General features: G+C 58.0%; 1 long non-coding RNA gene across 1 annotated transcript; it reads left to right on the top strand.

Annotated features, from left to right (window-relative positions):
• The first annotated feature begins 6,686 nt into the window (after positions 1 to 6,686).
• Positions 6,687 to 10,100, top strand: LOC120404557. Its single transcript, XR_005598037.1, has 3 exons — positions 6,687 to 6,740; positions 9,385 to 9,487; positions 10,045 to 10,100. It is a non-coding gene; the product is annotated as an uncharacterized LOC120404557 (long non-coding RNA).
• The last annotated feature ends 14,706 nt before the right edge of the window (positions 10,101 to 24,806 follow it).

The raw sequence follows: 24,806 nt of genomic DNA, 5'->3' as shown, positions 1-24,806 counted from the left end.
CTTTCTATCTTTTTCTCTTTTAGGGCTTGGCTACACTTACAAGTTGCAGCGCTGGGAGTTACAGCGCTGCTCATGCAGCTGTGTAAGGGCCAGCGCTGGAGTGTGGCCACACTGACAGCTACCAGCGCTGCAGTGTGGCCACACTTGCAGCACTTTCCAGCGCTGTATTGAGAGGTGCATTGTGGGCAGCTATCCCACAGAGCACCTCGTCCCATTTTGGCGCTGAGTATTGTGGGAAGGGGAAGGAAGTGTGCGGGTCATTCCGCTTCCTGTTTGCCAGCGCCCCGTGGTGCATCGCTTCACATCCCAGCATTCACTCTTTCCGGCAGCGTTTGGCGCCATTGTGAGTGTCTTTCTGTTACTCTCTGTGAATCGCGATTTCTGTGGCAAATGGAGCCCGATCTGCTGAGGACTCTGCTGATGAGTGTCACCAGCACAACACGTTTGGCAGTCGAGCTATTCCTTCAGCTCCAAAGTGACAGTGAGGAGTCCGACGATGATATCAATATGGATTTGTCTGCCGCGTGTGACACTACAGTGCTTGCGGCATTCACGGAAATGCTCAGCACCGTTGAACGCCGCTTTGGGCTCGGAAACAAGCACTGAGTGGTGGGCTCACATCGTCATGGAAGTCTGGGATGATGAGCAGTGGTTGCAGAACTTTCGTATGAGAAAAGCCACTTTCATGGGACTGTGTGCTGAGCTCGCCCCCACTCTGCGGCGCAAGGACACAAGATTGAGAGCTGCCCTGACGGTGGAAAAGCGGGTGGCTATTGCAATCTGGAAGATGGCAAATCCAGACAGCTACCGGTCGGTCGGGAACCAGTTTGGTGTGGGAAAGTCGACCGTGGGAATCGTTTTGATGCAAGTTTGCAAGGCAATTAATCGCATCCTGCTAAGAAAGACCGTGACTCGGGAGCGTGCAGGACATTGTGGATGGCTTTGCACAAATGGGTTTCCTAACTGTGGAGGCGATAGATGGGACGCATATTCCTATTCTGGCCCCCACCTGGCATCAGAGCACGTTAATCGTAAGGGTATTTCTCTATGGTTCTCCAGGCGCTTGTGGATCACCGCGGGCGTTTCATTGACATTTACACAGGCTGGCCTGGAAAGGTGCATGATGCACGCATCTTCGGAACAGTGGCCTGTTCAGGAAGATGCAGGCAGGGACTTTTTTCCCAGACAGGAAGATCACAGTAGGGGATGTCGAAATGCCCACTGTGATCCTTGGAGACCCCGCATACCCGTTACTGCCTTGGCTCATGAAACCCTATACAGGGAAGCTTGACAGGAGCAAGGACCGGTTCAACTACAGGCTGAGCCGGTGCAGAATGACTGTGGAGTGTGCTTTTGGGCGTTTAAAGGCTCGCTGGAGATGTTTGTATGGGAAGCTAGACTTGGGAAAGCAGCATCCCGCGGTTATAAGCGCTTGCTGTACCCTCCATAATATTTGTGAAGGAAGGGTGAAACATTCAGTGAGGCATGGACCACCGAGGTTCAAGTCCTGGAGGCTGAATATGCACAGCCAGAGAGCAGGGCTAATAGAGGCCCTGCTCAGGGCTTCAAGGATTAGGGATGCCTTGAGGGAAGAATTTGAGGCTGAAAGCCAACAGTAATGTTTGCTGCCTTGCATGGGAGTGAATTGCACTGCTTACACTGTTATTCTATTATCCATAATAATAATATCATTTGCAGTGCCTCTTTCTTTACTGGGCTAAGGTATCTTTCACTATCTGCTATAATAAAGACTGTTTTCAAAGCCAAGAATTGTTTTATTGAAAAGAAAAAAACTTCCTTGACAGACAGACAGACACACAACATTTCATTAACACAAGAGGGCAATGGTGTGGGTTGGTGAACTGTACAGTCACAAGTTTGCATATGCCATGTCTGGATTGCTGTTTAATGAATCCTGCACTTCAGGGTTCATATACTGCATGGTGATGGGGGTTGAATGCAGAGGGTAAGGGTGGTGGTAGGTATCAGGGCTGGTTGGGGAACGTACAGGTGTTGGAGGCAGCTGGTGGTGGTAAGAGCCTGGATGCTGGGAAAGGTGGTTTGAGCTGACATTGGGGCACAAGGCACAAAGGACGGGCGGGTGGGGAGTAGCACGGTAGTGCTCTGCTTGCATGGCAACGAGTGACTCTATAGACTCGCTTGGCGCTCCAGGATGCTTAGCAGCCGCTCCGTGCTTTTCCTCTTGGCCACTGCATTTCTCTGGCGGGTCCTGCTTTCTTTCTCTCGCCACTCCTTCAATTCTTTTCTCTCTGTAGCAGAGTGCTGAAGAACAGTTTTCAGCATGTCCTCTTTGCTCTTTCGGGGATTTTTTCTCAAATTTTGAAGCCTCTGTGATGTTGAACATCTGGGCAGTCCAGTCAAGGTCACGTAGACACAGAAATGACAACATTTAACACGGGCAGCATTGTATCCACTATCTCCAGACATGAATTGTTACACTGAGGGAGTTCTCACTTGCAAGTTCTCACTTGCATTCTTTATCCCAAAAGGAAAACACAACAGAAGCCACGAAATGGTGAGTGAGGAGTGTTTACTTATATAGGGAGAAGAGGGGCTTGAGTGAGAGGGGAGCTGGTTGCTTCGGGTAATCTGGAGTGCTAGAGGGGTTGAGTGAAGATGCAGATGCAGGGGTGATCTTATCTCCCTATCTCTTCACTAAAGAGTCTCCCAACATTTTTCACAGGACTTAATCCTGGAAGATGTTTCCCTACTGCGAGTCACTAGGGAACAGCGGGGGGCTCTTTTAGAGCAATGTGGATTCCGCCCGGGACCCTATGCGGCGTGCCTGTGTTCAGAAATGGTCCCCCCCCCCCACTGGCCGAAGAGTGGCGCGGACGCGTCACCGTCACTGGGACAAGGGACACAGTGGCTCTGCCTATAAACCTGCGCAGGCATATTGCCCACGCTCTGGATGAAGCTTTTGCTGAGATAACTGAAGCAGATTACCGCGACGGTGATAGACCACATCAACGGGCTATTCCACATCTAGACGCTGCCATGCATGCATCCATAACCCCCTTCCTCTCCAGAAACATTTCCACCCAGAAAATAAAAGCCGCTTACCGGTACCCGCTCCTCTGCTTGTCCTTCTGCAACTGCTGGCTGCTGCGATTGGGTACGTCCCGCCTGGCTTGAGAAGAGCTCCGGGCCGCATGCCTCCAGGCAATCTGCGGTTTCTTCCCCCATCCCAGGAGCTTCACTCGCGGTTTCCTCTCCCCCCCCCGCAGCCTCCTCCTCCTCCTGTCCCCCAGCCTGCTCAGAAGTGTCCATCGTTACCCTGGGATTGGCAGTGGGGTCACCCCCAAGTATCTTGTCCATCTCCCTGTAAAAACGGCAGGTCGTGGGAGCAGCTCCGGATCGGTGATTACCCTCGCGGGCTTTGTAATAGGCACTCCAGCTCTTTAACTTTCACCCTGCATTGTAGTGCGTCCCGTTGATGGCCCCTATCCAGCATGTCCCTTGCTATCTGCTCAAAGATATCGTAATTCCTACGGCCGGAGCGCAGCTGTGCCTGAACAGATGCCTCACCCCAAACACTGATGAGGTCCTGCAATTCACCTGTGCTCCATGCTGGGGCTCGTTTGCCGCGTGGAGGCATGGTTACCTGTAACCTGTAACTGATTAACTGATTGCACTCCACACCTGGCTGCAGCAAACAGGAAGGAGATTTTTAAATTTCCCGGGGCATTTAAAGGGCGGGTCACCTGAGGCAAGAGCAGTAGAGTGCAAACTGATGTGCAGAGTGGCTGAACAGGAATTCTGGGATAGCTCCTTATTCCCTGGAGGACAGGTAAAGCGCTGGTGAGTGTCCACACCTGCTGAGCAGCGCTGGTGTCACCAGCGCTGCACTCCTTATACCCCAACCCGGATGGGTTTTCAGCCAGCGCTGCAACCAGGGAGTTGCAGCGCTGGTTGTGCCCTGCAAGTGTGGACGGGGTGTTAATTGCAGCGCTGGAAAGCCTCCACCAGCACTGCAACTTGTAAGTGTAGCCAAGCCCTTAGAAGCTGAGTGAGCAAGGCTTCAATAAGGGGAAGCCCTTCGGATTTTGTGGGGATAGGGGAAAATTTCCATGGCTGGGAGTTAACTACTTCGGGAGTATAGGGGGAGTGATCGCCTACAGTTATAGGGAGGGCTTGCAGAATTTGATTACGCAGTTTAATTTTTTTAATATCTGAGACACCTAGCAGATTTTTTGATCCTAACAAGGCTTTTATTTTTCTTACGTATTTTCCGTGGGCAATTTTAACCCAAACCACGGGTTTTTCTTGTACTGCATCGAGGCCTTGAACAAACATAAAGGAGCCAGTAGGACAGTGGGGAACGTTGGGCTCAATAATGCTAACTTGAGCTCCAGTGTCTAATAAAAAGGAGGTGGGAGTGTCACCGTTAATTAACAGGGTGGCGTATGGGCGTTCATCGGTGGGGTCTTTAATTTGGGCCGGGCAGCATCCGGCCCCTATTCGTTTTTTGACCTAACATAGTCCTCCCAATTTTTCCAGCCTAGTTGTTCGGCTATATTTTGCTGCTCTTGGCCTGACATTTTATGCAGGGCTTCTTTGGGGATTCCTTTGTTAAGAAGGAAGCCAAATCGTGCCCGTTCAGCTTTAGTTCGCTCAGGATGTTTTTGGGGATTAAACTGACTCTTTGGAGGATCTTTTGGTGGCGACTCAACTGGGAGGACAACAGGCGGGGGCGGCAGTGACAACTTAATTTTACTAACTACTTCAAATAACGTTAAGATGGATCTGCGAACAGCTGCATGCAAGTGCAGCATGGCACCTGTGTCAGCTCCAGGGGCAGCTTCTAATGCTAAATCAACTGCCTCTGCTGAGACAGGAATTTGGGTGGGATCAGTAACATGTATAAAGGGTGTGGCCACCAATTGTTGTTGAACAGTTAAATTAAGTGGATTTTGTACTGGATCCCACAGGGCTATGGAAGCTCCTGCGATTGCCCATATTAAATCGTGTGGAGTAACTAAGGCTCCTGGGGGGATATACAATCCTTTAAAACTGCCTTGCATTGCTAAAATGGCAGCTGCCGGGGTGGTAAGTGGCCAAATGCGATTATTTAATAAAGCATGACCCAGGAAGCCTCGTGCCCAATTGGCCGTTTTAGCTAAGATGCCAGCCTCCTCACCGTCCACCAATTCGGCTCCGTGTTCTAAGGTTAGCCGTCCGACCCAAACCATAGGGGCCTCATCGGTTTTTCGTTGCGTTTCCTTTAAAAACTCTTTAAGTTCGGCTTTAGTACGAGTTCACAGTTCAGTAACCTGCGTGGTGTTGCCTGTTTGTGCATCTATTTTAGTTTTAGTTATCGCAATAGGCAAAGCTTCTGCTACAGTTTCAGATCCAGTAAATTCTGGGGCTGTTGGCAGAGCTGGATACAGAGGAGTTTTAGGACCTTCATATGGGGGTGGCAAAATTTTCTGAGAGGGACTTGGGGGGAGGGGGGTAGTGATGGGCTCTACCTTTTCTGTCTTCTCCTCATTATCATCTTTAGGTGAGCCTGGGGCTGCCTGTTTAGCTGCAAACATTGTGCCCCCGTGGAGGACAGAGCACAGATCGAGGGCCTTGCATATCATGCTAAACAGGACGGTGGAAACATCCTCAGATTTATATTCATCGGGTCGCAATTTTTTGGTTTTCTTAATTAAATCTAATTCTTTTATCATCTGGCATAATAATTTGTGTGCCGGATCAGCAGGCATTACCCGAGGTGGGGGAATCAATTTGGAAACGGTACCTCCGGATTTTCTAACAATGCGGCTACATTCTCTCCAAAGCTGAGAGGGATCTGCAGCACCGAGGTTCTCCACAGTCTCCGTGCACTGAGGCTGTAGAGAACAATCGGCTGGCTGACACCTAAAGCTCGGGTGGCACCGGAGGAGGCATCCCGTATCTGCCAGGGTTAATGGTACAGTATAGCCTTTTAGAGTTTTGCCCGAGCCAAGGGAACAGATCCATTCTATTTTTGGATTAGTCGAATTCTGACTAGTAAAAAGGTGAAACTGCAAATGTTGGAACTGTTCAGTTTCATCATCTGCGCGGTCTGCAGCGTGCCACGGGCATGGCCCAACTTCCTTGCATCCTGTTCGTGACGCCATGTAGATTGCCATGGACTCGCAGGGGCGAAAGAAAATGCAGGCCTGTTATTTACCAGGCTGCACGTGGCAACAGACTATATTGGTAAGGGATGCAAGGAGAGTATGGGTCATGATGCAAACTGCAGACACACACACACACACTAAATTAATCAATTTAAAGTTTTATTGGAGATAATTACAAGGGGTAAGGGAGGAGCGTATGATTAGCTAATAGAGTTAATGAAACTTAAAACACACGATGACTAAAATATCTACTAACAATATTTATAAACAAAGATGCAGCATTTAGTAATAACTGATACTTACAAATACAAACCAACGCATAACGACCGGCAAACGTAGAAGCTCTGTTTGAAACACGTGAGCTGAGAGAGAGGCTTCGAGGTGATCAGGCTCGGTTACAGGTGTACACAGGATACACAGGATTCGTTTTTCTTTCTCCTCTCCCTGCCTGCACATGGCAGGCAGGCTTAAAGTACCAACTATGACGTCATAGAAGTGTCATAGCGGACGGGGCCCAAAACCTGTTTGTGTCCGTTTCTGATTGGCACAAGCAAAGTTTACACCAAGTAGGGGAGCAGGTGCCTTAAAGTCTGGCTTCGCCCCCAAAAGGTGAGGAAATGCATATTGTCTTAGAATGCGTTCAACACTGAATGACAAAAGAAGAGGCCAGGGCAATACCGGTATGGGCAAGTTTTACAGGATGCAGACAGGAACTCATCTCAACAGCTAGTTTCTTAAGTACCCTAGGATGAATTTCATCGGGCCCTGCCAACTTGAATACATCTAAATTATCTAAATATTCTTTAATCTATGTTGGCTTGTGTTCTTTCCCCCTTGTTGTTAATATTAATTGTGTTAAGTATCGGGTCACGATTAACATTTTTAGTGAAGACTGAAGCAAAATAGGCATTAATCATCTCATCCATTATTAGCTCTCCTTCTTTACTAACTAGTGGACCTGCACTTTCCTTTGTCTTTCTCTTGTTCCTAATGTACTTATAGAACCTCTTCTCATCACGTTTTATGTCCCTTGCTAGGGTGTAACTCATTTTGTGCCTTACCCTTTCCGATTTTATCCCCACATGCTTGTGCTATTGTTCTGTAGTCTTCTTAGCAATTCATATATGTTTCCAATTTTTGTAGGATTCCTTTTTGATTTTCAGGTAATTAAAGAGCTCCTGATGGAGCCATATTGGCCTCTTACTCTTATTCCTATCCTTTCTTCATATCAGGATTGTTTGCTGTGGTGCCTTTAATTTTGTCTCTGTGAAACTGCCAGCTTTCCTGAACTCCTTTATTCCTTAAAAGTAGCAAAGAGTCCTGTGGCACTTAATAGACTAACAGACATTCTGGAGCATGAGCTTTCGTGGTTGAATACCCACTGCATCCGACAAAGTGGGTATTCACCCACAAAAGCTCATGTTCCAAAACGTCTAATAGTCTGTAAGGTGCCACAGGACTCTTTGCTACTTTTACAGATCCAGACTAACACGGCTACCCCTCTGATACTTTATTCCTTACATGTTCTTACCTACCAGTTCTCTGAGTTTGTTAAAGTCTGCTTTTTTGAATGCCATTGTCCCTGTTCTGTTGCTTTCACTCCTTCCTTACTCTAATGCCAATTAGTTCACTTACTGGCAGATTCACCCCTGTAGTGACTCTGGCCCCAGTACAGGAATAGATGGTCCATTAGATGGTCTAATTTTTAGATGGTTGGTCCAGTGATTAGGGTGCTTGCCAGGGAATCAGGTCACCCAGGTTCAATTCCTTGTTCTTCTATGTGTCACATTAGGAAAGTCACTTAGTCTCTCTGTGTCTCATCTATAATATGAGAATAGTAGGGCTTCCCTATCTCACAGGGGTGGTGTGAGTAGAAGTATACTAATGATTGTGAGGCGCTCAGACACTACTATAATAGTTACCTTAGCTAAATAGAGGAACTGAAGAGAGGCTGTTTGGCCTCCCTATTCAAAGGCAGTCCAGGTATGATGCCAACCCTGAAGGCTTGCACCACCACTTCAGAGACTCCTGTGGAGCTTTGTGGAAGTCCAGAGTAGTCTGGATGTAAGACCCTGCCTGCCTACTCCCCATCCCAGAATGGCTCCTGCAAAGGCAGGGCAGAGCTGTCAAAACTGGCTATGCTCAAGGCATAGAGATCCCCTGTGCCTGCAATGTTCTGTGGGCATAAAAAGGCCATAGTGTAATGATGAATTGGGACTTCCAGAAATATTCATCCCCGAGGTCTGTATTGGTCTGGAAGCACTTCCTGTGTTTATTTTGGACATTCCATGACTTTGGACATTCCATGACTTGATTGGCCAAAGCAAAAATTAATTAGACCTGGAACAGTTGTTTTGTTTGAAAGTAAGATGACTCTAGGCAGTAATAGATTGCTTGGCTAAATGACCTATAGCTGGCATCTCATTCTCTCACTTATCTTTAAAATAGTTTTCAGTCTTTGGAGTTGTGTGCCATGAAACGATGGGTTATTTCAGTTCTGTGTATTTCTTTAGGGCTTATTGTCTAATCACCAGCTGAGAATCTGGCCTATTGTGTGAGATGTTGTCTATACTTAAGCTTTCAATTTACCGTCTGTGCACGTTTGTACTCTGCAGATCTACTCCTCTTCTGCAGACTCCAAATCCAGTTCTCAGACTTGCTGTTCAGTACACACAATTCTCGTCAGCAGACTCTGATACAGTATCCAGCTCTCAAAAATATACCGACTTCTCAGAAAACTAAGTGATACATACTTAATCCTTTTCTACAGACTCATTGACTCGTATCCAAGTCACACGGATGCATAATCAGTTATTCATGTAATCACTGATGCATGCATACTTCCCCAGCACCCTTGCTAGCATATATCCTGGTCTCAAAGCCACTGACACAAATTCACTCAGTCATTCGAGCTGCTGGAACATACCCAACCCATTTGCACTGAAAGTTGTAATGGCTTTTTATTTTAAGATCATTTTCTTTCAGAAGCATCTTCTGTACTAGTGCTTAGGGAGTTCAAGTTTCTGCCTTTGAAATAGGACAATTTCTGTAAAAGTCAGAAACATGTCACATTTTCAGTACCCTTGGGCTCAGGTCCACAGCTGGTGTAAAAACAGAGCATACTGTGTTTAAGGGCAAGGTTGGTAGGTCTTGGTCTCTCTCTCTCTCTCTCTCTCACCCTCCTCGCCCCACACACACTATATTATATTTAAAGGCAAGGTGGGTCTCAATCTCTCCTCTCTCACACACACAGACTGAACAGCTCTGATTTATGGGATTTATAGCCCCTAAGGAGCAGGTGACTGATCATATGACTAAGAACATGGCCCACTGGGAAAAGAGGCAGGAAATAAAAGGTAGGTCTTGTAGCTCAGTTTAGTGATTGATTGCTGTAGAGGAACTGCTGTAGAGGAACTGCTAGGGTTGCCAACCCTCCAGGATTGTCCTGGAGTCTCCAGAAATTAAATATTAATCTTTAATTAAAGTTTATGTCATGTAATGAAATCTCCAAGAATATGTCCAACCTAAATTGGCAATGCTAGGAACTGCTGTGGGTGTTAGGTCTCTTCTGGCAAGGGCCTGAGAAAAAAGCATGAGTGAGCATATGGTTAGAAACTAATGAGAAGGCCATAGACTTCCTGGATTTATTGAGGACCCCTGCAATAAAGACAGATGAAGGAACTGTTCAGAGATTCTAGTGGGAGGGCTGCAGATAATTCTTGCAGCAGAGGGTCTATAGTTAATCTTGAAACTAGTGAACAAGAAATCCTCACAGACCCTGATGAGGACTATAGGAGCTGGAGGACAAGGTGTCTATGGGAGAGGTGTGCATGGGAGAGGGTTTCTAGTGCAAGGATGGGGATTTAATTTATATTAATAAACCACACCCTAGAACCACACCCTTTCATTTCAGAACGCTGTTTGTGTGGTGTGTGACACTCCAACACATGGGAGGGATTTGAGACATGGCTGAGTACCTGACAAAGGACAGGATAAGATGATCCTGTAACAATAGGCACAGCTCTATCCAGGTCAACAGCTCTGTGCCCACTTACACCAACTGAAGGTGTAGCCCAATTACTCCAAAGCATCTGGGCTTCATAACAAGGATTTCAAAGGCATCTCCGTGGCTAGCCATTATCATCTGTCTCCCTCTTCTGGTACAGCTCAGAAATTGTAGCTATTTTGGTTTAGGTCAGGGGTAATCCATTATTTTCTGTCAAGGTTCAAATTTCTTGAACAAGGCATAGTCAAGGTCCAGACTCCAGAGAAAATAATCATAATAATAATAATCATAATAATCATAATAAATTAAATAAAAAAATGTTGTGGTTTGTTCAAAAGCATCTGGCAGTCCGGATTTGGCCCATAGTCTGCCTATTGACTACCCCTGGTTTAGATCACTCAATTTGACAATTTTTTTTCAGTTTTTGTGGATCAGGTTCAATGCTGGTTTCAGGAAATCCCAGGGTTCAATTTGGACATTCTCTGCATTGTTTTAGCTTCATCAGAAGACTCCCCTCTTTCCACCACAGGAGCCATAGCATCATAGAATAGTAGGACTGGAAGGGACCTTGAGAGGTCATCTAGTCCAGTCCCCTGTACTCATGGCAGGACTATGTAATAACTAGACCATCCCTGAAGAGGTATTTGTATAATCTGTTTTTAAAAACCTCCAATGATAGAGATTCCATGACCTCCCTACACAATTTATTCCAGTGCTTAACCACCCTGACAGTTAGGAAGCTTTTCCTAATGTCCAACCTTGCTGCAATTTACGTCCATAGCTTCTTGTCCGATCCTCAGAGGTTAACAAGAATAATTTTTTCCCTCCTCCTTGTAACAATCTTTTCTATATTGGAAAACTGTTATCATGTCCCCTCTCAGTCTTCTCTTCTCCAGACTAAACTAACACAATTTTTTCAATCTTCCCTCAGATGACATGTTTCTTAGACCTTTAATCATTTTTGTTGCTTTCCTCTGCACTTTCTTCAATCTGTCCACATCTTTCCTGAAATGTGGCACCCAGAACTGGACACTATATTCCAGTTGAGGCTTTATCAGTGAGGAGTAGAGCAGAATAATTACTTCTCGTGACTTACTTACAACACTCCTGCTAATACATCCCAGAATGATGTTTGCTTTTTTTGCAACAGTGTTACACTGTTGACTCATATTTAGCTTGTTGACTCATATCCACTATGACCCCCAGATCCCTTTCCACAGTACTCCTTCCTAGGCAGTCATTTCCCATTTTGTATATGTGCAACTGATTATTCCTTCCTAAGTGGAATACTTGGTGTTTGTCCTTAAAGAATTATATCCTATTTACTTCAGACCATTTCTCCAGTTTGTCCAGATCATTTTGAATTTAATTCTATCCTCCAAAGCACTTGCTATCCCTCCCAGCTTGGTATCGTCCACAAACTTTATAAATGTATACTCTCTTTGCCATTAATTAAATCATTGATGAAGATATTGAACAGAACTGGATCCTGGACTGATCCCTGTGGGACCCCACTCAATATGCCCTTCCAGCTTCACTGTGAACCACTGATAACTACTCTCTGGGAACAATTTTCCAACCAGTTATGCACCCACCGTACAGTAGCTCCATCTAGGTTGTATTTCCCTAGTTTGTTTATAAGAAGGTCATGCCAGACAGTAACAAAATCCTTACTAAAGTCAAGATATACCACATCTACTGCTTCTCCCCTAGCCATAAGGCTTGTTACCCTATCAAAAAAAGCTATTAGATTGGTTCAACATAATTTGTTCTTGACAAATCCATGCTGACTGTTACTTATCATCTTCTAGGTGTTTGCAAATTGATTGCTTGATTATTTGTTCCATTATCTTTCTGGGTTCTGAAGTTAAGATGACTGGTCTGTAATTCCCTGGGGGTGTCCTTATTCCCCTTTTGATAGATTGGAGCTATATTTGCCCTCTTCCAGTTCTCTGAAATGTCTCCCATTGTCCATGAGCTTTCACGGGGACACCATCCCTGCCCGTCCTGGCTAATAGCCATTGATGGACCTATCCTCCATGAATTTATCTAGTTCTTTTTTTAACCCTCTTATAGTCTTGGCCTTCACAACATCCTCTGGCAAGGAGTTCTAAGGTTAACTGTGCGTTGTGTGAAAAGGAACTTTCAGACTACACATAGCTGTACCCAGGAAATGTTTCTCCAGGGACCTGTTTCCAGATGTGCAAAAACTAAGAAGCAGCTCCTGGAGCAAGTCCTCTGTTACCTGCAGGCAGGGCCAGCTCTGGCCTTTTTGCCACCCCAAGCAAAAACAAAACAACAACCTGCAGCGCTGCCATAGCGGCAAAGCAGGAAAAAAAAATCAAACAAACCTGCGGCATGGCCCAGAGCAGCAAAGCAGGGGGAAAAAAACCTGTGGGGGCAGCTGGAGACTCCTCAGCTCCTTTTATACAGGACACCAAACAGCCATCTGTGACTTTAGATGTGAGTTGTATCTAAGTGAGTCATATCTAAGCCAGTGACCTCAAAGTGAAAGGCTTTATTATTGTAGTATCAGACTTCTGAGCCAGTCCCCTCATCTGTTTGAGTTATAGAATATCAGGGTTGGAAGGGACCTCAGAAGGTCACCTAGTCCAACCCCCTGCTTAAAGCAGGACCAATCCCCAGACAGATTTTTGCCCCAGATCCCTAAATGGCCCTGTAGGGAGCCAGGGTGGCTTCCCTCCGAGCCTGAGGGTAAACAGCCACTCTCTCAACCGGAGTGGGCGGGGCCAGGCCAAGCTTGTTCCGCCCCCCGGAAGGGGAGGGGTGGAACAGGAAGTACAAAGGGTGGGGCCCTTAGCTCAGTGAGGGCAGCACCAGGGAGGGAGGCAGATCCAGACAGCACGCTGCTCCCTCCGGACCTTGCTGCCACCCCAGGGGAGGCCCTGGACCAGGGAAACCTGAGCTGGAGGAAGGACTGGGCTCACCAGGACTGCCTGCCACCGAGTACCCTGAGAAACTGGAAGAGCCTGAGCCAGGGGGAGAGCTTGAGCTGCCAGCAGCGGTCTACTCGGGTTAACTGGAGGAACTGGGTCCCGACGGTGCTACAGACTCCTGCCAGCGCTCCCCTGATTGAGGGGCACGCTACAGACTCTTGCCGGCGCTCCCCTGACTGAAGGGCGGGCTACAGACTCCTGCCGGCGCTCCCCTGCTTGAAGGGCGCGCTACAGACTCCTGCCGGCGCTCCCCTACCTGAGGGGCGCTACAGACTCCTGCCGGCGCTCCCCTGCCTGAGGGGCGCGCTACGGACTCTTGCCGGCGCTCCCCTGACTGAGGGGTGTGCTACAGACTCTTGCCAGCGCTCCCCTGCCTGAGGGGCGCGCTACAGACTCTTGCCAGCGCTCCCCTGACTGAGGGGCGCTACAGACTCTTGCCGGCGCTCCCCTGCCTGAGGGGCGCGCTACGGACTCTTGCCGGCGCTCCCCTGCCTGAGGGGCGCGCTACAGACTCCTGCCAGCGCTCCCTGACTGAGGCGCTACAGACTCTTGCCGGCGCTCCCTGCCTGAGGCGCGCCACGGACTCTTGCCGGCGCTCCCCTGACTGAGGGGCGCGCTACAGACTCCTGCCGGCGCTCCCCTGCCTGAGGGGCGCGCTACAGACTCTTGCCAGCGCTCCCCTGCCTGAGGGGCGCGCTACAGACTCTTGCCAGCGCTCCCCTGCCTGAGGCGCGCCACGGACTCTTGCCGGCGCTCCCCTGCCTGAGGGGCGCGCTACAGACTCCTGCCAGCGCTCCCCTGACTGAGGGGCGCGCTACAGACTCTTGCCAGCGCTCCCTGACTGAGGCGCGCTACAGACTCTTGCCGGCGCTCCTGCCTGAGGGGCGCTACGGACTCTGCCGGCGCTCCTGACTGAGGCGCGCTACAGACTCCTGCCAGCGCTCCCCTGACTGAGGGGCGCGCTACAGACTCCTGCCAGCGCTCCCCTGACTGAGGGGCACGCTACAGACTCTTGCCAGCGCTCCCCTGCCTGAGGGGCGTGCTACGGACTCTTGCCGGCGCTCCCCTGCCTGAGGGGCGCGCTACAGACTCCTGCCGGCGCTCCCCTGCCTGAGGGGCGCGCTACAGACTCCTGCCAGCGCTCCCCTGACTGAGGGGCGCGCTACAGACTCCTGCCAGCGCTCCCCTGACTGAGGGGCGCGCTACAGACTCCTGCCAGCGCTCCCCTGACTGAGGGGCACGCTACGGACTCTTGCCGGCGCTCCCCTGACTGAGGGGCGCGCTACAGACTCCTGCCAGCGCTCCCCTGACTGAGGGGCGCGCTACAGACTCCTGCCAGCGCTCCCCTGACTGAGGGGCACGCTACGGACTCTTGCCGGCGCTCCCCTGACTGAGGGGTGTGCTACAGACTCTTGCCAGCGCTCCCCTGCCTGAGGGGCGCGCTACGGACTCCTGCCGGCGCTCCCCTGACTGAGGGGCGCGCTACAGACTCCTGCCAGCGCTCCCCTGACTGAGGGGCGCGCTACAGACTCCTGCCAGCGCTCCCCTGACTGAGGGGCGCTACAGACTCTTGCCGGCGCTCCCCTGCCTGAGGGGCGCGCTACGGACTCTTGCCGGCGCTCCCTGACTGAGGTGTGCTACAGACTCTGCCAGCGCTCCTGCCTGAGGCGCGCTACAGACTCTTGCCAGCGCTCCCTGACTGAGGCGCTACAGACTCTGCCGGCGCTCCCCTGCCTGAGGGGCGCGCCGGACTCTGCCGGCGCTCCTGCCTGAGGCGCGATACAGACTCCTGCCAGCGCTCCTGACTGAGGGGCGCCACGGACTCCTGCCGGCGCTCCCTGCCTGAGGGGCGCTACAGACTCCTGCCGGCGCTCCCTGACTGAGGCGCGCTACAGACTCCTGCCGGCGCTCCCTGACTGAGGCGCGCTACAGACTCCTGCCGGCGCTCCCTGACTGAGGGGCGCTACAGACTCCTGCCGGCGCTCCCTGACTGAGGGGCGCTACAGACTCTGCCGGCGCTCCTGACTGAGGGGCGCTACAGACTCCTGCCAGCGCTCCCTGACTGAGGGGCACGCCACGGACTCTTGCCGGCGCTCCTGACTGAGGTGTGCTACAGACTCTTGCCAGCGCTCCTGCCTGAGGCGCGCTACAGACTCTTGCCAGCGCTCCCTGACTGAGGGGCGCTACAGACTCTGCCGGCGCTCCCTGCCTGAGGGGCGCCACGGACTCTTGCCGGCGCTCCCTGCCTGAGGCGCGCTACAGACTCCTGCCAGCGCTCCTGACTGAGGCGCGCCACGGACTCTTGCCGGCGCTCCCCTGCCTGAGGCGCGCTACAGACTCTTGCCAGCGCTCCCCTGCCTGAGGCGCGCGCCACGGACTCTGCCGCGCCCCGGCCTGAGGGGCGCTACAGACTCCTGCCGGCGCTCCCCTGCCTGAGGGGCGCGCTACAGACTCCTGCCGGCGCTCCCCTGCCTGAGGGGCGCGCTACAGACTCCTGCCGGCGCTCCCCTGCCTGAGGGGCGCGCTACAGGCTCTTGCCGGCGCTCCCCTGACTGAGGGGCACGCTACGGACTCTTGCCGGCGCTCCCCTGACTGAGGGGTGTGCTACAGACTCTTGCCAGCGCTCCCCTGCCTGAGGGGCGCGCTACGGACTCTGCCGGCGCTCCCTGACTGAGGCGCGCTACAGACTCCTGCCAGCGCTCCCTGACTGAGGCGCGCTACAGACTCCTGCCAGCGCTCCTGACTGAGGCGCGCTACAGACTCCTGCCAGCGCTCCTGACTGAGGGGCACGCCACGGACTCTTGCCGGCGCTCCCCTGACTGAGGGGTGTGCTACAGACTCTTGCCAGCGCTCCTGCCTGAGGGGCGCTGCAGACTCTTGCCAGCGCTCCCCTGACTGAGGGGCGCTACAGACTCTTGCCGGCGCTCCCCTGCCTGAGGGGCGCGCTACGGACTCTTGCCGGCGCTCCCCTGCCTGAGGGGCGCGCTACAGACTCCTGCCAGCGCTCCCCTGACTGAGGGGCGCGCTACGGACTCCTGCCGGCGCTCCCCTGCCTGAGGGGCGCGCTACAGACTCCTGCCGGCGCTCCCCTGACTGAGGGGCGCGCTACAGACTCCTGCCGGCGCACCCCTGACTGAGGGGCTCTAAAGACTCCTGCCGGCGCTCCTGACTGAGGCGCGCTACAGACTCCTGCCGGCGCTCCTGACTGAGGCGCGCTACAGACTCCTGCCGGCGCTCCTGACTGAGGGGCGCTACAGACTCCTGCCAGCGCTCCTGACTGAGGGGCACGCCACGGACTCTTGCCGGCGCTCCTGACTGAGGGTGTGCTACAGTCTCGTGCCAGCGCTCCCCTGCCTGAGGGGCGCGCTACAGACTCGTGCCAGCGCTCCCCTGACTGAGGGGCGCTACAGACTCTTGCCGGCGCTCCCCTGCCTGAGGGGCGCGCTACGGACTCTTGCCGGCGCTCCCCTGCCTGAGGGGCGCGCTACAGACTCCTGCCAGCGCTCCCCTGACTGAGGGGCGCTACAGACTCTTGCCGGCGCTCCCCTGCCTGAGGGGCGCTACAGACTCTTGCCAGCGCTCCTGCCTGAGGCGCGCCACGGACTCTTGCCGGCGCTCCCCTGCCTGAGGCGCGCTACAGACTCCTGCCGGCGCTCCTGCCTGAGGCGCGCTACAGACTCTGCCGGCGCTCCCCTGCCTGAGGGCGCGCTGCAGACTCCTGCCGGCGCTCCCTGCCTGAGGGGCGCTACAGACTCCTGCCGGCGCTCCTGACTGAGGCGCGCTACGGACTCTTGCCGGCGCTCCTGACTGAGGGGCGCTACAGACTCCTGCCGGCGCTCCTGACTGAGGCGCGCTACAGACTCCTGCCGGCGCTCCTGACTGAGGCGCGCTACAGACTCCTGCCTGCGCTCCCCTGACTGAGGGGCGCGCTACCGACTCTTGCCGGCGCTCCCTGACTGAGGTGTGCTACAGACTCTTGCCAGCGCTCCCCTGCCTGAGGCGCGCTACAGACTCTTGCCAGCGCTCCTGACTGAGGGGCGCTACAGACTCTGCCGGCGCTCCCTGCCTGAGGCGCGCCACGGACTCTTGCCGGCGCTCCCTGCCTGAGGCGCGCTACAGACTCCTGCCAGCGCTCCTGACTGAGGCGCGCCACGGACTCTGCCGGCGCTCCCTGCCTGAGGCGCGCTACAGACTCTTGCCAGCGCTCCCCTGCCTGAGGGCGCGCACGGACTCTTGCCGGCGCTCCCCTGCCTGAGGCGCGCTACAGACTCCTGCCGGCGCTCCCCTGCCTGAGGCGCGCTACAGACTCCTGCCGGCGCTCCCTGCCTGAGGCGCGCTACAGACTCCTGCCGGCGCTCCCCTGCCTGAGGGGCGCCACGGACTCCTGCCGGCGCTCCTGACTGAGGCGCGCTACGGACTCTGCCGGCGCTCCCTGCCTGAGGCGCGCTACAGACTCCTGCCGGCGCTCCTGACTGAGGCGCGCTACAGACTCCTGCCGGCGCTCCCTGACTGAGGGCGCGCTACAGACTCCTGCCAGCGCTCCTGACTGAGGGGCACGCCACGGACTCTTGCCGGCGCTCCTGACTGAGGGTGTGCTACAGACTCTTGCCAGCGCTCCCCTGCCTGAGGCGCGCTACAGACTCTTGCCAGCGCTCCCCTGACTGAGGCGCTACAGACTCTGCCGGCGCTCCCTGCCTGAGGCGCGCTACGGACTCTTGCCGGCGCTCCCTGCCTGAGGCGCGCTACAGACTCCTGCCAGCGCTCCTGACTGAGGCGCTGGACTCTTGCCGGCGCTCCTGCCTGAGGCGCGCTACAGACTCTTGCCAGCGCTCCCCTGACTGAGGGGCGCCACGGACTCTTGCCGCGCTCCTGCCTGAGGGGCGCGCTACAGACTCCTGCCGGCGCTCCCCTGCCTGAGGGGCGCTACAGACTCCTGCCGGCGCTCCCTGCCTGAGGCGCGCTACAGACTCCTGCCAGCGCTCCTGACTGAGGGGCGCTGCAGACTCCTGCCAGCGCTCCCTGACTGAGGGGCACGCCACGGACTCTTGCCGGCGCTCCCCTGACTGAGGGGCACGCTACGGACTCTTGCCGGCGCTCCCCTGACTGAGGGGAGGGCTACAGACTCATGCCAGCGCTCCCCTGCCGGAGGGGCGCGCTACAGACTCTTGCCAGCGCTCCCCTGACTGAGGGGCGCTACAGACTCTTGCCGGCGCTCCCCTGACTGAGGGGCGCGCTACAGACTCGTGCCGGCGCTCCCCTGCCTGAGGGGCGCGCTACAGACTCCTGCCAGCGCTCCCCTGACTGAGGGGCGCGCTACGGACTCTTGCCGGCGCTCCCCTGCCTGAGGGGCGCTACGGACTCTTGCCAGCGCTCCCCTGCCTGAGGGGCGCTACGGACTCTTGCCGGCGCTCCCCTGCCTGAGGGGCGCTACAGACTCTTGCCGGCGCTCCCCTGCCTGAGGGGCGCGCTACAGACTCTTGCCGGCGCTCCCCTGCCTGAGGGGCGCGCTACAGACTCGTGCCGGCGCTCCCCTGCGTGAGGGGCGCTACAGACTCCTGCCGGCGCTCCCCTGACTGAGGGGCGCGCTACAGACTCCTGCCGGCGCTCCCCTGCCTGAGGGGCGCGCTACAGACTCCTGCCGGCGCTCCCCTGCCTGAGGGGCGCGCTACAGACTCCTGCCGGCGCTCCCCTGACTGAGGGGCGCGCTACAGACTCCTGCCAGCGCTCCCCTGACTGAGGGGCGCGCTACAGACTCCTGCCAGCGCTCCCCTGACTGAGGGGCGCGCTACGGACTCTTGCCGGCGCTCCCCTGACTGAGGGGCGCGCTACGGACTCTTGCCAGCGCTCCCCTGCCTGAGGGGTGTGCTACAGACTCTTGCCAGCGCTCCCCTGCCTGAGGGGCGCGCTACAGACTCTTGCCAGCGCTCCCCTGACTGAGGGGCGCTACAGACTCTTGCCGGCGCTCCCCTGCCTGAGGGGCGCTGGACTCTTGCCGGCGCTCCCCTGCCTGAGGCGCGCTGCAGACTCCTGCCAGCGCTCCCTGACTGAGGCGCGCCACGGACTCTGCCGGCGCTCCCTGCCTGAGGCGCGCCACGGACTCTTGCCGGCGCTCCCTGCCTGAGGCGCGCTACAGACTCCTGCCGGCGCTCCCTGCCTGAGGCGCGCTACAGACTCTTGCCGCTCCCCTGCCTGAGGCGCGCTACAGACTCTTGCCGGCGCTCCCTGCCTGAGGCGCGCCACCGACTCTTGCCAGCGCTCCCCTGCCTGAGGGGCGCTACAGACTCCTGCCGGCGCTCCCCTGCCTGAGGGGCGCGCTACAGACTCCTGCCGGCGCTCCCCTGCCTGAGGGGCGCGCTACAGACTCCTGCCGGCGCTCCCCTGCCTGAGGGGCGCTACAGACTCTTGCTGGCGCTCCCCTGACTGAGGGGCGCGCTACAGACTCCTGCCGGCGCTCCCCTGACTGAGGGGCGCGCTACAGACTCCTGCCAGCGCTCCCCTGACTGAGGGGCACGCTACGGACTCTTGCCGGCGCTCCCCTGACTGAGGGGCACGCTACGGACTCTTGCCAGCGCTCCCCTGCCTGAGGGGTGTGCTACAGACTCTTGCCAGCGCTCCCCTGCCTGAGGGGCGCGCTACAGACTCTTGCCAGCGCTCCCCTGACTGAGGGGCGCTACAGACTCTTGCCGGCGCTCCCCTGCCTGAGGGGCGCGCTACGGACTCTTGCCGGCGCTCCCCTGCCTGAGGGGCGCGCTACAGACTCCTGCCAGCGCTCCCCTGACTGAGGGGCGCGCTACGGACTCTTGCCGGCGCTCCCCTGCCTGAGGGGCGCGCTACGGACTCTTGCCAGCGCTCCCCTGCCTGAGGGGCGCGCTACGGACTCTTGCCGGCGCTCCCCTGCCTGAGGGGCGCGCTACAGACTCCTGCCAGCGCTCCCCTGACTGAGGGGCGCGCTACAGACTCTTGCCGGCGCTCCCCTGCCTGAGGGGCGCGCTACAGACTCTTGCCAGCGCTCCCCAGCATGAGGGGCGCGACAGACACATGCCGGCGCTCACCTCCCAGAGGGGCGCTACAGACTCCTGCCGGCGCTCCCCTGCCTGAGGGGCGCGCTACAGACTCCTGCCAGCGCTCCCCTGACTGAGGGGCGCGCTACAGACTCCTGCCAGCGCTCCCCTGACTGAGGGGCACGCTACGGACTCTTGCCGGCGCTCCCCTGACTGAGGGGCACGCTACGGACTCTTGCCAGCGCTCCCCTGCCTGAGGGGCGCGCTACGGACTCTTGCCAGCGCTCCCCTGCCTGAGGCGCGCTACAGACTCTGCCAGCGCTCCCTGACTGAGGCGCTACAGACTCTTGCCGGCGCTCCTGCCTGAGGGGCGCGCACGGACTCTTGCCGGCGCTCCCCTGCCTGAGGCGCGCTACAGACTCCTGCCAGCGCTCCCTGACTGAGGCGCGCCACGGACTCTTGCCGGCGCCCCTGCCTGAGGGGCGCCACGGACTCCTGCCAGCGCTCCCCTGACTGAGGGGCGCGCTACGGACTCGTGCCGGCGCTCCCCTGCCTGAGGGGCGCGCTACAGACTCCTGCCAGCGCTCCCCTGACTGAGGGGCGCGCTACAGACTCTTGCCGGCGCTCCCCTGCCTGAGGGGCGCGCTACAGACTCTTGCCAGCGCTCCCCTGCCTGAGGGGCGCTACGGACTCTTGCCAGCGCTCCCCTGCCGGAGGCGCGCTACAGACTCCTGCCGGCGCTCCCCTGCCTGAGGCGCGCTACAGACTCCTGCCGGCGCTCCTGCCTGAGGCGCGCTACAGACTCCTGCCGGCGCTCCTGACTGAGGCGCGCCACAGACTCCTGCCAGCGCTCCTGACTGAGGCGCGCTACAGACTCCTGCCAGCGCTCCCCTGACTGAGGGGCACGCTACGGACTCTTGCCGGCGCTCCCCTGACTGAGGGGCACGCTACGGACTCTTGCCAGCGCTCCCCTGCCTGAGGGGTGTGCTACAGACTCTTGCCAGCGCTCCCCTGCCTGAGGGGCGCGCTACAGACTCTTGCCAGCGCTCCCGTGACTGCGGGGCGCTACAGACTCTTGCCGGCGCTCCCCTGCCTGAGGGGCGCGCTACGGACTCTTGCCGGCGCTCCCCTGCCTGAGGCGCGCCACAGACTCCTGCCAGCGCTCCTGACTGAGGGGCGCTACGGACTCTTGCCGCGCTCCCTGCCTGAGGGGCGCGCACGGACTCTTGCCAGCGCTCCCCTGCCTGAGGCGCGCCACGGACTCTGCCGGCGCTCCTGCCTGAGGCGCGCTACAGACTCCTGCCAGCGCTCCCCTGACTGAGGGGCGCTACAGACTCTTGCCGGCGCTCCCCTGACTGAGGGGCGCGCTACAGACTCCTGCCAGCGCTCCCCTGACTGAGGGGCGCGCTACAGACTCTTGCCGGCGCTCCCCTGCCTGAGGGGCGCGCTACGGACTCTTGCCGGCGCTCCCCTGCCTGAGGGGCGCGCTACAGACTCCTGCCGGCGCTCCCCTGCCTGAGGGGCGCGCTACAGACTCCTGCCGGCGCTCCCCTGACTGAGGGGCGCGCTACAGACTCCTGCCAGCGCTCCCCTGACTGAGGGGCACGCTACGGACTCTTGCCGGCGCTCCCCTGACTGAGGGGTGTGCTACAGACTCCTGCCGGCGCTCCCCTGACTGAGGGGCGCGCTACGGACTCTTGCCGGCGCTCCCCTGCCTGAGGGGCGCGCTACAGACTCTTGCCAGCGCTCCCCTGCCTGAGGGGCGCGCTACGGACTCTTGCCGGCGCTCCCCTGCCTGAGGGGCGCGCTACAGACTCCTGCCAGCGCTCCCCTGACTGAGGGGCGCGCTACAGACTCTTGCCGGCGCTCCCCTGACTGAGGGGCGCGCTACAGACTCCTGCCAGCGCTCCCCTGACTGAGGGGCGCGCTACAGACTCCTGCCAGCGCTCCCCTGACTGAGGGGCACGCTACTGACTCTTGCCTGCGCTCCTGACTGAGGGGCGCCACGGACTCTGCCGGCGCTCCTGCCTGAGGGGCGCTACAGACTCCTGCCAGCGCTCCCCTGCCTGAGGGGCGCGCTACGGACTCTTGCCGGCGCTCCCCTGCCTGAGGGGCGCGCTACAGACTCCTGCCAGCGCTCCTGACTGAGGCGCGCTACAGACTCTGCCGGCGCTCCTGACTGAGGGGCGCTACAGACTCCTGCCAGCGCTCCTGACTGAGGCGCGCTACAGACTCCTGCCAGCGCTCCCCTGACTGAGGGGCACGCTACAGACTCTTGCCAGCGCTCCCCTGCCTGAGGGGCGTGCTACGGACTCTTGCCGGCGCTCCCTGCCTGAGGGGCGCTACAGTCTCCTGCCGGCGCTCCCCTGCCTGAGGCGCGCTACAGCCTCCTGCCAGCGCTCCCCTGACTGAGGGGCGCGCTACAGACTCCTGCCAGCGCTCCCCTGACTGAGGCGCGCTACAGACTCCTGCCAGCGCTCCCTGACTGAGGGGCACGCCACGGACTCTGCCGGCGCTCCTGACTGAGGGTGTGCTACAGACTCTGCCAGCGCTCCTGCCTGAGGCGCGCTACGGACTCCTGCCGGCGCTCCTGACTGAGGCGCGCTACAGACTCCTGCCAGCGCTCCCTGACTGAGGCGCGCCACAGACTCCTGCCAGCGCCTCGACTGAGGGGCGCACAGACTCCTGCCAGCGCCTCGACTGAGGGGCGCCACGGACTCTGCCGGCGCTCCCTGACTGAGGGGCGCCACAGACTCTTGCCAGCGCTCCCTGACTGAGGGGCGCTACAGACTCCTGCCGGCGCCTCGACTGAGGGGCGCTACAGACTCCTGCCGGCGCTCCTGACTGAGGGGCGCTACAGACTCTTGCCGGCGCTCCTGCCTGAGGGGCGCGCTACAGACTCTGCCAGCGCTCCCTGCCTGAGGGGCGCGCCACGGACTCTGCCGGCGCCCTGCCTGAGGGGCGCTACAGACTCCTGCCGGCGCTCCTGCCTGAGGGGCGCTACAGACTCCTGCCGGCGCCTCCTGCCTGAGGGGCGCCACAGACTCCTGCCGGCGCTCCTGACTGAGGGGCGCTACAGACTCCTGCCAGCGCTCCTGACTGAGGGGCGCTACAGACTCCTGCCAGCGCTCCCTGACTGAGGGGCACGCCACGGACTCTTGCCGGCGCCTCCTGACTGAGGGGCACGCTACGGACTCTGCCAGCGCTCCCCTGCCTGAGGGGTGTGCTACAGACTCTGCCAGCGCTCCTGCCTGAGGGGCGCGCTACAGACTCTTGCCAGCGCTCCTGACTGAGGGGCGCTACAGACTCTGCCGGCGCCTCTGCCTGAGGGGCGCCACGGACTCTTGCCGGCGCCTGCCTGAGGGGCGCGCACAGACTCCTGCCAGCGCTCCTGACTGAGGGGCGCCACGGACTCTTGCCGGCGCCTCCCTGCCTGAGGGGCGCTACGGACTCTGCCAGCGCTCCCTGCCTGAGGGGCGCGCCACGGACTCTGCCGGCGCTCCTGCCTGAGGGGCGCGCTACAGACTCCTGCCAGCGCTCCTGACTGAGGGGCGCCACAGACTCTTGCCGGCGCTCCTGACTGAGGGGCGCGCCACAGACTCCTGCCAGCGCTCCTGACTGAGGGGCGCGCTACAGACTCTGCCGGCGCCTCCTGCCTGAGGGGCGCGCCACGGACTCTTGCCGCGCTCCCTGCCTGAGGGGCGCGCTACAGACTCCTGCCGGCGCTCCTGCCTGAGGCGCGCACAGACTCCTGCCGGCGCTCCTGACTGAGGGGCGCGCTACAGACTCCTGCCAGCGCTCCTGACTGAGGGGCGACAGACTCCTGCCAGCGCTCCCCTGACTGAGGGGCACGCCACGGACTCTGCCGGCGCTCCCTGACTGAGGGTGTGCTACAGACTCCTGCCGGCGCCTCCTGACTGAGGGGCGCCACGGACTCTTGCCGGCGCTCCCTGCCTGAGGGGCGCGCACAGACTCTTGCCAGCGCTCCTGCCTGAGGGGCGCCACGGACTCTGCCGGCGCTCCTGCCTGAGGGGCGCGCTACAGACTCCTGCCAGCGCTCCTGACTGAGGGGCGCCACAGACTCTTGCCGGCGCTCCCTGACTGAGGGGCGCTACAGACTCCTGCCAGCGCTCCTGACTGAGGGGCGCGCACAGACTCTTGCCAGCGCCTGCCTGAGGGGCGCCACGGACTCTGCCGGCGCTCCTGCCTGAGGGGCGCTACAGACTCCTGCCGGCGCTCCTGCCTGAGGGGCGCGCACAGACTCCTGCCAGCGCTCCTGACTGAGGGGCGCTACAGACTCCTGCCAGCGCTCCTGACTGAGGGGCGCGCTGCAGACTCTGCCAGCGCTCCCTGACTGAGGCGCTACAGACTCTGCCGGCGCTCCCTGCCTGAGGGGCGCGCCACGGACTCTTGCCGGCGCTCCCTGCCTGAGGGGCGCTACAGACTCCTGCCAGCGCTCCTGACTGAGGCGCGCCACGGACTCTGCCGGCGCTCCCCTGCCTGAGGGGCGCTACAGACTCTTGCCAGCGCTCCCTGCCTGAGGGGCGCTACGGACTCTTGCCGGCGCTCCCTGCCTGAGGCGCGCTACAGACTCTGCCGGCGCTCCTGCCTGAGGGGCGCCACAGACTCTTGCCGGCGCTCCCTGCCTGAGGCGCGCTACAGACTCCTGCCAGCGCTCCCTGACTGAGGGCGCGCTACAGACTCTTGCCGG

Source organism: Mauremys reevesii, linkage group 4 (assembly GCF_016161935.1).
Source record: "Mauremys reevesii isolate NIE-2019 linkage group 4, ASM1616193v1, whole genome shotgun sequence".
NCBI classification, from domain to species: Eukaryota; Metazoa; Chordata; order Testudines; family Geoemydidae; genus Mauremys; species Mauremys reevesii.
Note: the sequence above shows the minus strand (reverse complement) of the source record. Positions and strands in the feature narration are given on the sequence as shown.